The sequence below is a fragment of the Chrysemys picta genome, chromosome 1, assembly GCF_011386835.1.
Source record: "Chrysemys picta bellii isolate R12L10 chromosome 1, ASM1138683v2, whole genome shotgun sequence".
Taxonomy (NCBI): domain Eukaryota; kingdom Metazoa; phylum Chordata; order Testudines; family Emydidae; genus Chrysemys; species Chrysemys picta.
Window position 1 is genome coordinate 42829967 of NC_088791.1, and position 17135 is coordinate 42847101.

General features: G+C 40.7%; 1 protein-coding gene across 1 annotated transcript in view; it reads right to left on the bottom strand.

The window, feature by feature from the left end:
- SPAM1 (sperm adhesion molecule 1) overlaps positions 1–16729 on the bottom strand; it is a 50515-nt gene extending 33786 nt beyond the window's left edge. Inside the window, 1 exon segment of the mRNA XM_065555674.1 lies at positions 16477–16729. The gene's annotated coding sequence lies outside the window, so the exon portion shown is untranslated.
- Positions 16730–17135: the final 406 nt, after the last annotated feature.

The window sequence follows — 17135 nt, forward strand, 5'->3', positions numbered from 1 at the left end:
CCTGGTGGCAGTGGTGGTGATCTGTGGAATAGAAAACGAGACACGAGTCTGATGAGCTATGGAGATAGTTCCTGAGCAATATGGGGAAAAGCATTAAAGAGGAATTAGTAGCCACCCTGCTGTAAATTAAATACTGTAGAAAGGTATGTCCAGGCCAACAGCAAAACCCCTGTTCAGACATCATTAAACTATTGGTCTGCCTGTGGCTTTCAGTAGCCGTCTCTTGTGGCTAAGAAGCTTTTAACCTTTGTTCACTGATATCAAACTGCTCCTTTCAAAAACAAAAAGAAATTAAGTTCTTTGGAAAGGTGCCTTCCCGGCAGCCTTGGATATGGAAGGCTTCCACAGAACAGGCAAAGCAGGGGCCCTCCACATTATTCCACTGTTCTGCACTTCATCCCTTCTTCTGCAGGAACCATCTAGGATTGAGGACACCCTGGATGGTCCATTGAATCCATGGTCTGTCTGCTGAGATTGCCAACAAGGGTGTCAGTGATAGCTTTGTGTTTTGTGGTGTGGACATCTGTACATTAGGAATTGGACTGAGGCCACCTCGCTTACTGCCCACAGCTGCCAGTCATCCATCAGATGCCAACAGCTTTTAGCTACTATCCCAATGAGCTGGATTCCAACCAATGACCTGGTGCTAAGTGTTTCTATGCTCCTCTGAACCATCCAGAACTGCTGTTAAGCAGCTCCTGATTTATTTATTTTTGTAGACTGCAAATTGAAAGATGTCCCAACTAGCCGTTGGAACAGCCATCATGCTGTTGTAACCTCAGAAACACAGCCTTGCTAGTCATTTAGCTTAGTGCAGTCTGACGGACCCCTGCTGATAAAATCATTTTAAGCTCATACCTATGTGTACCTGCATTTACCTTCCCCTATGGTATTGTTTGTGTTACTTTGTCATGATCAATCACATACATCTCTGCAGAGGGATTTTTTGAAATGTGTGAAATATAACAAGTAGATACAAATCAGTACTTTGCATACTATAGGTGTTTACTCCGACAATTTCCAGTTGCATGGCCCACCCAGAGGCTGAATAGTTGAAGAGAAAAGGCCCAACTGAAGAAAAACAAAACCTTCTGTAGGGTTTCTGGTTTATCTGGTTTGTTGTTTAGCAAGATGCCAGCCAAGTCTTGGGCCACATGCTCTTCATGTGCCTTGACAGTCTATAAACTCAAACCAAACAATGTAATATCAACCTAATAGGGTAGCTCTTCTGTCTCACCCTCTTATGACAGTGGTTCAGCTCTTTTTTAAGGTTTGTGTGTATTTATGCTAATACATTCCTAGCTTAGATCCTGGACTTCTTAATCCAAAGTACCCATACAGTTGTCTGGTTCAGTGGGGGTACCTCCCATGAGGCAAGGTACAACAGGGATGAGGGACCTCCTTTAGGAAGCAATGAACAACCTGTACTACCCATTACAGTGCTTTTTACGCCATGTCTTTTACCAAACTAGTTCTGGGCTCCACTGAATCTCACTCCTCTTGGACCCTCAGATAGCAGTAATGCCCAGTAGTGGATTTCATGATCAGCAGTGGACAAGGGGACTTTGTTTATTTCTATCAGAGATTGTGCAAAACTTTCCACATCTCACCTTTCTCATCTCCAGGCTAGACTAGTGAATGTGCTGTACTTAGAGTTACTAATTAATTCCATCCCAAATCTCCAGCTGGTGCAGAATGCAGCTACTCACCTCCTATTTGGTCTGGGCCATCACAAGCACATAACTAGGGCCCTACCAAATTCACAATCCATTCTGGTCAATTTCACGGTCATAGGATTTTAAAAATAATACATTTCATGATTTCAGATCTTTAAATCTGAAATGTCTTTGTGTTGTAACTGTAGGGGAAGTGACCCAAAAAGGGGTAGTGGGGGCAGGGGGGTCACAAGGTTATTGTAGGCGGGTCATGGTATTGCCATCCTTGCTTCTCTGCTGCTGGCAGTGGCACTACTTTCAGAGCTGGGTGGCTGAAGAGCGTCAGCTGCTGGCTTGGAGCCCAGCTCTGAAGGCAGCAGCACCACCAGCAGCAGTGCAGAAGTAAGGATGGCATGGTATGGTATTGCGACCCTTACTTCTGCACTGCTGCCTTCAGAGCTGGGTGTCCAGCCAACAGCCACCACTATCCAGCTACCCATTATCACCCTTACTTCTGCGCTGCTGCTGGCGGTGCTGCTTTCAGAGCTGGGTGCCTGGCCAGTAGCTGCCGCTTTCCAGCCTCCCAGCTCTGAAGGCAGTACAGAAGTAAGGGTGGCAATATCAAGACCCCCCTACAATAACCTTGCATTTCCCCCTTGTGGCCCCCTTTTGGGTCAGGACCCCCAGTTTGAGTAACACTGGTCTCCGCTGTGAAATCTGTTTAGTATAGGGTGAAAGTACACAAAAGACCAGATTTCACGGTATAGACCAGGTTTCACCCTCCGTGATGCATTTTCCACAGCTGTTAATTTGGTAGGGCCCTATACATAACACACATGCTCAGGTGCAGTTGCTTGCTGGGCAATTTAAGGTGCTGGTGAAGATCTTCAAAGCACCATACGATCTGAGACCTGGTTATCTGATAACACTTCTCTCTTTGATGTCCATCTAATCTTTCTAAATGTAGATGTTTCCAGGTGCCTTCTAGGTACAGTATCTAAGCACCATTGCTCTCTACTCATCACAGCAGTTAAGGTGGGTGGGAAGACTGTCATCAATTGTTATGTCTGATCACTCCATGGCAGGTAGCAGAGCCTTCTCAGTTGAGGGCTCCTACAGTGAAGCCTGCTGGTCACAGCAGCCCCCCAGAACATGAATCTAGTGACCTTTAGCCACCATACAAGGCACATTTATTTTGTTTAGCATTTGAATGACTTACTATTTTTATTTTTGAGAATGGCACATCTCATTCGTGTTTGAATCTTTTTAATTCAATGCCAGGCTACCAAGGCAACAGACACTATCAAAATTGTAAATAAAAATGTCTTATTTACCTGATAGACCTTCACCTCTTGTTGGCTCATATCAGTCTTTTCTGGAGTGCAAAAAAACATCTAAAATAAATCATCTCCCCTGCTCATCTTCTGTGTAGCTTGCCTGGTGCACATGATCCATCCTCAGCTGCCTTGACACTCTGAGAAATAGGTATGAGACTTGTTTGTATGTGTGTATGTGTTTACCCAGTAGTAAAAGCAGGATCTTTGTGGGCTAGATCTTTTCAAATATTGACATGGGAACTTCCCTTTATTTTGGCGTTAGAAAGGATAGTGTTGTGCAAAGTCTTACAGGGGAAATGTATACTTTACATTGAAACATGAATGTCATATTTCATGAAATGTGAAATCATGAATATGAGTGCCATTCCCCAACCATCTTTTTCTGTCCTGAAAGTTACAGGCAGGTTGAGTGGAAATTGGTTTTATGTCAATTAAAATACATTTTTGTTCATCCCATGCACATGATGAAAGTCACCCTACTGAAGAATGTATAGTACCAGCTCCCTCGCTGGTGTAAATCTGCCTCGCTCCATTAACTTTAATGGATTTAGGGCAGTGGTAGGTGAACCGTGGCCACTGGGAGCTGCAGGTGGCCACACAAATGTAAACAAACTGTCTGGTGGCCCACCAGCGGATACCCGGACAAGCCATGTGTGGCCTGCGGGTCGCTGGTTGCCCACCACTGACTTAGGGCGACTTATACTAGTTGGCCCATATTCATTAATATAGTGGACATTTGAGGCCACATCTTTAAAAAGCAGAAGTCACTTGTCTATTTTTCAGAGTGGTAGCCGTTTTAGTCTGTATCAGCAAAAAGAACGAGGAGTACTTGTGGCACCTTAGAGACTAACACATTTATTTGAGCATAAGCTTTCGGGGGGCTAAAACCAACTTCATCGGATGCATGCAGTGGAAAATACAGTAGGCAGATATATCTACACAGTTGACATGAAAAAATGGGTGTTGCCATACTCTTGTTATAGTTAGTACGGCAACACCCATTTTTTCATGTCCTCTGTGTATACATATCTTCCTACTGTATTTTCCACTGCATGCATCCGATGAAGTGGGTTTTAGCCCACGAAAGCTTATGCTCAAATAAATGTGTTAGTCTCTAAAGTGCCACAAGTACTCCTGTTCTTTTTGTCTATTTTTGTGCACAGATGTTGGGCAAATATATCAGCTAGTCTCTGGGGCTCTGCAGTGAGAGTAAAAGAGAACTCCTCGGATACAGATTAGAGTGGAATTGCTCTGTGGAAATTCCTCCAGTTTAAAGGCCCTCACATATCTTTCCACAGCAGAGGCCAGAGAATACAAATAACAACAGATTCTCTGGCTTTCTCACTACCCCCACCTCAGGAAACCCCCCGCTCACTACTACTTAGGGCAGTAGTTTGCAAACTAGGGGGGCACAAGAGGTTCTCTGGGGGGGGGCACAAAGTAACTGGGATCCCGCAGGTCCCGCAGGACCCACTGCCATAATAGCAGGAGCGGGATAAAAATAGAGTGGGTATTGCAGGGCGGGATGGGAGCAGGGTTAAAAAATTAGTCCTCCTGTGCTGCAAACATCATGAACGCCCCAGTCAGCAGACGCCTCTCTCCAGCCACCCACCTCTGGAGGCAGCACTGCTACTGATTACAAGTAATGGAGGGGTGTCCACCGCAAATTTTGTAAATGGTAAGGGAGGAGTGAATGGAAAATTTTGCGCACCACTGACTGAGGGAGCCTCCAAAGAGCTGAGCTTCCTGCTATGCAGGAGGTCTGGACCATTCGGGTTCCCCACACCAAATCCTGCTTCTCACCAGTTCTGCTGCCCCCTCTCTCAGTCTGCAAGAGGTAGGAGCAGGATTTGCTCCTTGGTGCAGAACATTATTTTAAAATATGTATTTTATTGGCCAAATTATTCTACCAGTTACATCCATGGAACTCCACTGACTCACTGGTGTTGCAGGAGTGGAACTGAGTGCAGAATTAGGCCCTATACATTTATGTAAGATCCCGTTTACAATTTTTGAAAACAATGTTGGTATTTAGAAGTAGTTTTTCTACCATTACCTAGGAATACAACATATATTAAAATGTTATCTTTTAAAAATATTGTTCTACATTAATATTTAAAGAAATTAAAAGAAGTATTTGACTGGTGCAGCGGGTGGGAATGTGAATGTATGACATACTGACTGATCACGTGCTATAATATATATTCTTCTTACTGTATTTTTCACTCCATGCATCTGATGAAGTGGGTTTTAGCCCACAACAGCTTATGCTCAAATAAATTTGTTAGTCTCTAAGGTGCCACTGTCAGACTGATGCAAGGGGCCTTAGTGTAAATGAAATAGTCCCAATATGTAGGTATTCTTTAAAGAAAAATATATTAGGGTCTGATTGTCTTCTCACATTTGTTGGACACTACTGTCTTCAACTGAGTTACTCCTTATTTACTTTCACCAATGTGAGAGGAGAATCAGGCTGATAGGATTTTTGTTGGATTTCTGATTTAAATTTAATGATGGAAATGTTTATATCATTTGTATCACAAAAGCTTTGTTCAGTGCACTGAAAACAATCATATGCAGAATAATTTAGAAAAGGAGAAAACATGCTTTATGTAAACAAGGAAGGATTGTTAATCTGTGGTGTATTTGAATGCCTGAGGAAACAAGAGTTGGCTATTTTCCTTACAAAATAAATTGGGCATTCCCTTTATGAAGAGTGTAGCAAAGTTGGGGTTCATTAAATAACAAACCAGTGAATGAGAAAGGAATGAAACTTTAATAAAACAATTTGGAGCATTTCTGGTGAACTGCTGCACACAGCCATGTGTTCCCAGCCCCCGCCTCCAGGGCACATCACCAAATTCCGACACTCACAACACAATCCCTTATGAGGGAGTGTCTCCATATCAGAATCTTTCATAAACATATCTCTACATCTTCCCTCTTAAAGAAAAATGAATTAACTCATATATATATATATATATATATATATATATATATATATATATATATATATATATATATATATATGAGTTAATTCATATACACACACACAAACAGTTAACTATCTAATAATACATACATCCAATTCTCAACCCATCTAATACATTTCTATAAACCCAATGTGTCAACTACCTAGAGAGGAAAGGTTACCAGCAGATCATTCTCAAGTGAGTCTTTACCACTCACTTTCCTCAAATACCCCTTCTCCAGGCAAGTTAGCAAGTCTATGAGTCTTTCAGGACATTTAATCTCCAGCTCTGATCTTCTCAGTATCAGCCTTTCATTAGAGTCTAAGTTGTTCTCTTATTCTTTGGCAATTTCTCCTTTGTGCATTGATGATAAAGGATCAGTTAAATGGGAAATGCCAGAGTCCACGTCAACTGTCAATGTGTTGGAACTTTCTGGAATTATTCGTAGATCCCTTTAATTACATTGAAATGTATCCCCCTGGTCCATCTGGACTACATAGGACCTTGGATGCAGCTGTTCTTTAATGTTACCTCTTTGGCCCCAAGTATTAGAGGTGTGATTCCTCAAGTACACTCTGTCACTTGGGTTAAGAGAAGGGAGATCATGGGCCCTTTTGTCAAAGTAATATTTCTGTTTCCATTTCTGATTTTCTTTCATCTTCTGTATGGTTTCATTGTTATGAGATTTCAGCAGGTTATCAGTAATTGGTAAATTAAATCTGATCCTTCTACCCATTAACATTTGAGTTAGAGAAAAGCCATTTTCCAGAGGTTTGCTTTGGTAAACCAATAAAGCTTTATACAAATCACTCCCATGGTCAAAAGTCTTTTCATAAGGTTCTTTATTGTCTGTATAGACCTTTCCACAGTCCATTTGGTTGGGGGTAATTTGGACTTGATGTTTTCTGATGAAAATCCCAATCGATGGCAAATTGCTTAAAATCTGCACTGGAACATGGTGGCTCATTATCACTAAAGACTGCACCTGGAATTCCATGTCTGGAGAAGATTCCCTCATGCTGGCTATCACTAACTTACTATTAGTACTGTGCAAATTTCTGGATACAAAGAATAATAATCTGTGACTATTAAATAATCCTTTGATTGCTAGGTAAATAAATCAGTGCTGACCTTCTTATAAGGCCTTTGGGGAACTAGATGAGGTCTCAGTGGCTCTGCTTGTTGGCATGGCTTGTATTTCAAGCAGGAAAAGCAGTTTTCTACCACATTAGTGATGTTGTGATTGATCCACGGCCAATACAGCAGCTCTCATGCTCATTGTTTGCACTTCTCAATTTGTAATTGACCCTCATGAATCTTCTCTAGCATTTTTTTCGGAGGCTCATTGGAATGACAACCTTACTGCCCTTGAAAGTCACCCCATCTATCACAGTAAGTTCATGTCTGCAGTTCCAATAGTCTCTTACACTTGGACAGGAACTGCTTATTTCTTCAGAACACCCTTTAATTATCACTTCTTTAAGGATTCCCAATTATTCATCTTTATCCGTTTCCTCTCTTATGTATTGTAGTTTCCTGTTAGCTATGGGAATTGAATTTACAATCAGATCTACATAGGCTTGCATCTCTGTCACTAAAGTCTTCTCTGGTTTCGTGGAAGCCACCGCTCTGGAAAGTGCATCTGCAGTGAACATGAATTTACCAGGCATACAGGTCACAGCCAAATCATGCTTTTGCAGCTTTATCATCATACTTTGAATCCTTAAGGTACAGTCATTTAGCAGTTTGCTAAATAATGCTATCAGGGGCTTGTGGTCCATTTAAACTTCCACTATCTGTCCATAAATATACTGATTGAATCTCTCATTAGCAAATAATATTTCTAAAAGCTCATTTTCAATCTGTGCATATCTGGTTTCTGCCTCAGTCAGTGATTTTGATGCATATGCCACTGGTTGCCAACAATCCTCATGCTTCTATAAAATCACTGCATCTAATCCAGACTGTGAAGCATCTGCTGAGATTTTAATAGGCCTTCCTGATGCATAGCACTTCAACACTGGTTCTTATATCAGTTGTTGCTAGCCAAACCTTCCCATGATTCCTCCTGTTCTGCACCCCAATGCCATTCATTTTTATTCTCTAAGAGTTTTCTCAAAGCTGCTGCTTTGGTAGATAAATTAGGTATGAATTTTCCAAGATAATTAACCATTCCCAGGAGCCATTGGATATCTTTCTTTGACTGCTAACAGGGCATCATTTCAATGGCCGAAATCGTTCCCTTATCAGCTTTTACACTTTCATTCACCTCCCAACAAAAGTCAATTCTGTAACCCTCAAAATATATTTCTACCTATTTAGTTTGAGGTTTGCAGCTCTACTTGCATCCAGGACTTCCTGAAGTCTACGATCATGCCCCTTTTTCATTGAGCCCCGGATGATGATGTCATCCATTGAGGTGTCAACACCATTAATATGTTCATAGATTATATGTATGGTTTTGCGGTACACTTCTGGTGCTGAAGCTATGCCGAAGGGTATGCATAAGAATCTGTATCTTCCAAATGGGATATTAAATGTGCATAGTTTTGAGCTTTCTTCAGTTAATTTTAGCTGCCAAAAACCGGAGGATGCATCCAATTTACTGAAATATTGAGCATTCGCAAATTGAGCCACAATCTCTCCTCTGATTGGTAGTTTGAAATATTCTCTTTGTATAGTCTTGTTGAGGTCTTTGGGATGTAAGCATATACATAGCTGGCTGTTACTTTTCTCCACAAAGACTAGGAGTCCTCAATTTTTTGTATTATTTGCATTGCTTCCATTCTTGCCTGCTCAGCCTTGAGTTTATCATGGTGTGCAAATGGCACCTTTCTAAATGGATGGCTAACTGGAGGGACCTGCTTGTTTATCTGGATTATATGTTGACCCTGAAAGCAACCTGACCCTGGAAACAGGTCATGATATTCCTGAAAGAGTGCCTCATATCCAGGTTCAGTATGATCTTGTAGTGAGCGCACCCATTTTATCAGACTGAGTTTCTTACATGTAGTCAGGCCTAAAATTGTTGTCACCTCTTTTGGCACAATGAATGGGAGCCTGTACACGATGTTTTTATGGTTTTATAGCAATGCACCTCTCCTTCAGTGGTATATGTGTTCCAGAATAATCAGTTACTTTTATTTTTGTAGGTCCCAGTTTGGGTCTTATTATTAGTCTCTCATAATCTTGTTCAGAAAGAATATTAACCTGAGCGCCTATATCCAGTTTCAGTGGAATAATTGTTCCATTTACTGTCAGTATCCTGTCCCTCTTATCAGGCTTGCTAGATCCAAGTATGTCTATGAAAAACTCCTCAACCAGATTGTCTTTAACTGAGTGCACTTGACTTTTCTGCATTTGGGATCTGCAGCATTTTGCAAAATGATTGTTGCCCACATTTTTGACAGAGTTTCCCAAAGGCAACACACAGTTTGGGGCCTTGCTGTGATCCACACCTTCCATATGACTGTCTGTACCAAAGTCACAGGTTTTACTGAGTTTCCTTAATTCTGTGACATATTGCTCTATGGTGTCATCAGTTTTTTATATGCATGTAAAAAAAAATTGTCCCTTGATCTGCTTGCAGTGCCCCTACTTGTACAGCCCAAAATGTCGTTAGCCTTCTTGGCAACAAGTGTACACTGTTGACTCATATCCAGCTTCTTGTCAACTCTGCACTTGTCCTTGTTGAACCTCATCAGGTTTCTTTTGGCCCAACCCTCTAATTTGTCTAGGTCCCTCTGTAGCCTATCCCTATCCTCCAGCATATCTACCACTCCTCCCAGTTTAGTATCATCTGAAAACTTGCTGAGGGTGCAATCCACGCCATTCTCCAGATCATTAATGAAGACATTGAACAAAACCAGCGCCGGGACTGACCCTTGGGGCACTCCGCTTGATACCAGCTGCCAACTAGACATGGAGCCATTGATCACTAAAAAGCACCTACTCACATAACAGCATTACAAGGTCATCCAGAAGCCTCACAAAGTTAGGTCCCTTCAAATACCTGGTGGGACTCACATCCATTTCAATACAGCAGCCAGCTGTATTTGCCTTTTAGTCATAGCTTCCTTATGCTCAGCTCAAAATTACCACTCTGAGAGCCTGTACAATTTCATAGTCATCTAAAAACTCATGTTAGGTTTTGCAAGAGTCCGACTGGAATCAGTTAATGTTCACCTTGCTCTTTCCCTCCTCCACCCACTTAATTACCTCCTGCTACTTTCACAGGAGGAAATATTTGTACGACACACTGAACTAGATCAGTGGCAATTATTAGGATAGGAAAACATGAATACTGCTATAATACTGTCCTACGCATTTTCTGCAGACTGAACCCATGTTATCTTCTTTTGGAAGCATGCCCCCAGGGTTACTCTGAAACACATTTTCCATTACGGTCATCAAAGTATAAGAATATTACTTTAAAACCTCCCTACTTGTCCTGTCTTGATTCCAAAGACTAGCTGCTTTTTGGTCTTAGAGAATACTCTCATTTCTTTCATCAGTTTATTATTTTTAAGATAAACCTAGTCCACTCCCTTCTCAATATAAGTTACAGATCAGATCACTACTCTGAAGTCTTGTCTATGCTCGAGTTTCCCCCCTAAAATTTCCAGTCATTCCTAATACTGATGCAGCACCACAAGTGGTGGCAACAGTAGGAATTCTTAAGGTGATAGTTGTCATTGTCCTTTTAGCACCATCTTTTCTAGACTTGCCCTGGTCAGATTTAGATGACATATGGTGCGTCTACATTACAAATACTCCAGCACTGCAACTATATCTCTGTAGCGTTCTAATGTAGATATTTGTTTCAGTGATGGAAGGGGTTTTTCATCACGGTAGTAAATCCACCCCTTAAGAGACGGTAGCTACATCAATGAAATAATTCTTCCATCAACCTAGTGATGTCTATACCGGGGCTTAAGTACATCTCTCAGGAGGGGTGAGATTTTCACACCCCTGAGTTATGTGACTAGATCAGCTTAAGTTTTAGGTATAGACCAAGCCATAGAAACACTGCCAGCTGCTGAAATCTTGCATACACCAGTGATCCCATTTTACTACCACTGGTGGAGTTGCACTGGTGTTAGCAACATTGGAATATTTTAGGAGGGAAAATCAAGTGTAGACACAGTCAAAGAGATAGTATCACTTAAGTGAACTAACAAAACTAGAATAATGTTATTGAGTTCTTTTGTCTTCCTTCACACAGTCCATTTCAAAGCCTACCAAACTCCAGAGGTTCATCTTCCAAGTTCAATAAGCTACTATAACATTTTTATTTTGTTCCCAGATGGGATTTTAGTTTTGACTGGCTTCATACAATGCTCTTTGGCTTTCCACATTCATTGTTTGATAAACTTTGTAGATTTTTTTTATAGTGTAAAAGCCCTCTAAAGTAAATAGAAAGACTCCCAATGGTTTCAAAGGGGAAACCACAGAATGATCGTAAAATACTTATTTACATTTAATATATTTTTAATTTTGGTACATGTGAAAAGCTCATAGGGCCAAATCTTCGCTTGCCTTACTCACATGAGCAGTTCTGCTGCAGGCAGTGGTCCAGATTCTGAGCTCAGTTATACCTTTGTAAAATAACTACAATTCTACTGAATCCAATTGAATCAATACTTGGATGGGAGACAAAATAATGAATATAAAATTTCATCAGATAAGAAACATCACTATTCATTTGTCTGTTTAGTAAATGTAAGAACATTAATAACATTGATGGCTGCTTGCAGCTTTAGTTAAAACTGGAGTATATATTTACTGAAGCCCTCTAATTTTGGCCAGGTATATTTCCAGAGGTGTTGAGTGCCCTCAACACCAGTTCAGTCATTCTAAAAGTCAAGCTGTGGGTGTCTGACCAAAATGAGTGAACACTTTTGAAAATTCAGGCCCAAATTACTAGAGAGCTCATTCTTAATCTTAACAAACAAGGGAAGATTTATGCCTTATTATAAGTAAGGTAAATATCTCTCTAAGTGTCTCTAACAATGCACCAATAGAGACTTATCTCTCTGGACAAATATATCCTTCTGTGTGAATAATAGTTTATTTTAAGAGTTGTCTGGAAACAGTTTGCCTGAAACACATTCTTAAGGTAGTACTATAAACACTAATCCTTATGACATTCGTTATTTTTGGAGGGTTGATAATCAGAGCAATGTGAAACTTTCCAAATGGTATCTGAAACTCAAGCCACATTTACGGTGCTTAGTCAACCTTTCTGTGAACTTGGACTGAGCATTGAACCAGCCTGGACAAGTTCTGAACAAACCTGAACCGTTTTATATTTTCACCTGAAAACATGTAACATTTGATGGTTCTTGCTGAGTTTTATATTATATTCCAGGATTCATTTGGAATGCAAATTCAACAGGCAGAAACTCAGAAAAATGTTTGCATTGGTGCTGGTCGGAAAAAAACTTTTATGAATCCATTTCCCATCAGAAAATATAGTTGAAACTGAAACAATTGCAAACTTGTGTTGATTTAACTAACATTTTGTTTCAGAGAAATTTTTTTTTAAATTCCATTAGTCAAAAAATCCAATTTTCACATTTTTGGAATGAAATGTTTTGATTTTTCATTCTGAAATGACATCATTTTGAAATGTTTATTATTTTGTATTCAATTACATGTTATAATATAAAATTCAAAAGATCAAAATTGAAACAAAACATTTAGATGTGTCAAAACAAAACATTTCAATCAATCCAAAACTATTTTTTCCTGGAATTTTCCTTCACAGAGAATTTAAAAACTTTGTTTGGTTCTGACTTGAAATTAAGCCAAATTTTGAAATCTTAAAATCCTTCATAAAATGGACTGTCCATCCTCTGCCCAGTTCCAATTTGCACAAACCCATTTGAACCACTGAGCTTTGCACAGACTATTAATAATGATTTGTAACATAGGGAGCCCATTCCTGCTTTTCTCTTGAAGTCAGTCCTGAGTCTCCTCCTGTACCCAAACTCACTCCTGGAGCCCACACCCCAAACCTCTACCCCAGCCCTGAGCCCCCTCTCTCACCCAAACTCCCTCCCAGAGCCCTCAGCCTCTCCTGCACCTCAACCCCCTGTCCCAGCCCTGAGTCGTTCCCCCCTCCCCCCCGCACTCCAAACTCCTCATACCTGGCCCCATCCCAGAGGCCGCAACACCAGCCAGAGCCCTCACCCACTCCCCAACCTCCTGCCCCAGCCTGGAGAATGTGAGTGAGGGTGGGGAAGAGTGAGCGACGGAGGGAGGGGAGAATGGAGTGAGCAGGGGACAAGGCCTTGAAGAAGGGGTGGGACAGGAGCAGGACAAGAGTGTTCAGTTTTGTGTGATTAGAAAGTTGGCAACCCTAGTCACCTACAGTGGCATGTATATGTGCACAATCACTTAGGCCTGGTCCCCACTAACCCCCCACTTTGGACTAAGGTACGCAAACGTAGCTGAATTCGAAGTACCTTAGTCCGAACTTACCGCGGGTCCAGACGCGGCAGGGAGGCTCCCCCGTTGATGCCGCGTACTCCTCTCGCCGAGCTGGAGTACTGGCGTCGACGGCGAGCACTTCCGGGATCGATCCGGGATCGATTTATCGCGTCTAAACCAGACGCGATAAATCAATCCCAGAACATCGATTGCCTGCCGCTGGACCCTCCGGTAAGTGTAGACGTACCCTTAAAGGAGAAAAAAAAGTTACCTATCTGTACAGTAACTGTGGTTCTTTGAGGTATGCTCTAGGAATTATTTTGGAGAACTTCTATGGCTTGTGTTATGCAGGAGGTCAGACAAGATGATCACAATTTTCCCTTCTAGCCTTGGAATCTATGAATTCCATGATCCTCCTACCTTCCCTGCTACTGCAGATAGATAGACAGTGGTACAAAGGAACAGAGTAGAAGACGGCAGTCATGCCCTTTTAATGCTGCAACATTTTAAATGTAGACAAGCCCTCAGAAAGACTCCAGCAGAGCTCATATAAATTTTTGCCAAGCCCTCCTAAAATTCAATAAAATTATATCAAGATAAGTAAAAAATCATCAACTCAAATGGCACTATGAAATGGTAGAATAACAAAATGAAAATCAAAGACTGCTGCATGAGGCAATAACAGGAATTCTGTCCATACCAAACTGGCTCTACTAGATCCAACTTCATAAAACACTTGCTGTTTTATGAAAAATTGCTGCAGGAGATTCAAAATACAAGTTGCATTTGTAAAGAACAAGTACAGGACAGCAACATGGTAATTACAGGTCTAAATACCAAGCTTGGTAATGTTCAGCAATGAGTGCAGTCACTTCTTGGAGAATAAATAATCTAGAGGATGAAAGTTAGAGGTCAGTGGTAACATAAATAATTCACGGTTTTAAAACTCAAAACTTTATTGGACAGAGTAATAGACCTAGATATCCAGTTTCAGAATCTCAGCAGTGTCGGTAGGTACTGAATACGCACGAGCCCCATTCATTAAATAACTTCTCAGCGTGACACTGGCTGGAGGAGACCTCACAGAACTAGATTCAGACTCATAGCATAAATAAAGCCTAAAAACCATCCTTCAAGGAGAAGAACCACAATGACTGGTCACCATTAAATTAATTCACTTCCAAGAAAGGAATTGGGTGCTACGGCAATCCAAAGTATTGAAGTATCTAGGAAGAAACTATCTAGTGTACTATATGTCCCTTTTCCAACATATGCCTGGAAATGCAATATAAATGTGCTGCCTTTCTCACAATAAAAAATTGTAACCATAAAACAGGAATAAAATTTGGCCTGTTATACTTAGCAAAACTATGAATTGTTTTCTGGAACCCTTCATCTCAAAATTCAGTGAAATACATCAAGGCAATAGAAGCCAGAAAAGCTTCCAAAGAAAATTCAGCTGAGCCCTTCCTCCGAAAATAAGTTACACTACGGAATGCTGGAAACAGAGTAAGCCCATGTGGATCACAGAACAATTGCTTTTTTGTTTAAAATTTAACTCAGAACTCTGGACCAACTAGATGGACTTAGCAAACAGGTTCTATGCTTCACTTGTGCTACCCTCCTTTATAACCTTCTCTGTGACTAACCTACGCTTGAGTTAATGGTTATGTAAAGTAGTGCTATTGTTTATAGTACAAGAGCATTACTTACTGATTTCTTCACCATAAATGAGCATTATAGAAAATGTTTTTTCCTAGATTCTCTGCTTGTGTACTTATACCAGCTGAGGATATGACCCAGAAAATCTAGCCGCACATGTAACTGGTGATTCACTCTGCACTTCACTTTCACCCTCTGAATGGGGAGGAAGGGAGAACAACTTTAACTTCTGCTCAGTCTGTCTCAGATAGATGACCTGAAATTGTTTGTCTGACATTTTTTTGCAAATAATCGCTTTATAGATTAGTGGTGAATACATTTGATTGAATATTTTAGGGTTCTACAATGGCAATGTACAGTCTAGGAAGCCACAGGATGTATATAGGACCCCAAGAGAGAACCAGCTCACCTATATTGACCTGAAAGAATTTGGGCAAAGATTTAAATTTTATTCAACTAAAAGAGTTTCTTTTCCTTTCATAGCATCAAGCTGCCAAATTAATCTCAGCTGTAAAGAGGTGCAATACCAGTACAGTTAATGGAAATCCATCTTCTGAATATGGCCAACAGCATCATAGATGTTAGATGAGGAAAAAAACTGGATGACCTAATAAGCCATCTCCTTATCAGTGCAGAATTATTCCCTACATTACACGTTCTAATGTTTGCAAAGACCCAAAAGCTTGGTCTTCCACCACTTCCCATAGGATACTATTCTACAGTATAATACATCTCATGCCAGGAAGTTTTCCCTAATATTTCCCCTAATTTTCCCCTTTCCTGTGTTTATCCCATTACAGCTAGCTATATCCACTATATACCACAGTAAATAATTCCTCTCCCTTCTTGGCATTTACACGCTCATCATTTATTTGTAGCTTGTTATTGTGTTCCCCTGTCCCCTTAATCATTGCTGAACAAATCATCTTTATCTTTACTTACAAGCCAGTCCCTCCAATGCTCTGGTCATTTTTTTGCTCTTCTCTGAACCGCCTCTAATTTTTCTCTGGTAATGAGGTACTCAGAATGAAATGCAGTATGCCAAGTGCAGTTGCTCCTTCTTGCTCCATAATATGCATTGGTCTTTTCTACAGCCATATTTCATAACTAGCTTCAATCTAATTTGCTGGCCTCTGACATAACTAGCTTCTATCTAATTTGCTGGTCTCTTTCAGCATTACATTTCCCCAGGTTTCTCCCTCAGCCTAAGTATATGTTTAAGATTATTTTTTCCCTAGCTGTATTTCTTTCCCCGTAGAACAGAGTTTTGTTTGTTTGTTTCTGATTGGTCACTGCTAAAGTTACCCAAGGCCCAAAATGGCTTATGAAATTTGTTCAGAAATTTCTGCAACATTCCCCATGAGAGCTGCCATCACCCCAGAAAGCCCACTGTGATGCTCAACTGATTTTACTTACCGTGTAGATGTCTCCTGCTGTCTCCAGGAGAGGATCATGTAAAGGAATTTCCAGGTGTTTTTTTTTTCCTGTGAGCAGCTCTGAGGTGAGCTGTGCAATGGAAACTGGAAGACGGCAGAGCAGGAGAGAGGTGAGAGGTGTGGGTAACAGCAAACACTACTGTGCCACAAGTGTTCTTACAGAGAGAGAATTATGGTCTGTAAGGAAAAAGAAGAGGAGTAATTCAAAGATGGGAGGAGAGGGAAACAAAAGATTGCAAAGCCATAAAAATTCCAGCTAGCTGGTGAAGAGAGACCTGTAACTGGTTAAATTAACTCAGGTACTGGGGGTGTAATGTAATTATTTACTTTTGTTGCTGTTTGCCATTTATTTTTAATTCTAAAAAGGAGCCTGTTTATTTTTAATTCTAAAAAGGAGTTGTTTAAGGGCTTGATCCTGCACCACTGAAGTCAATGGGAATTTTGCCATTGGCTTTAATGGGAGTAGGTTCACGCTCTAAATCTAGATATTTTAACTGTAATGTAAGGAATTTAATGGAACGTGACTGTTCAAATTGCCACAGGACCAGTGGTAGAAATACTTGGTAATTGGATCACAGGAATAATTGCACCAAACAGATACATCTTCTGGTAGATGTTGAGAGTTAAAATATTTCCATG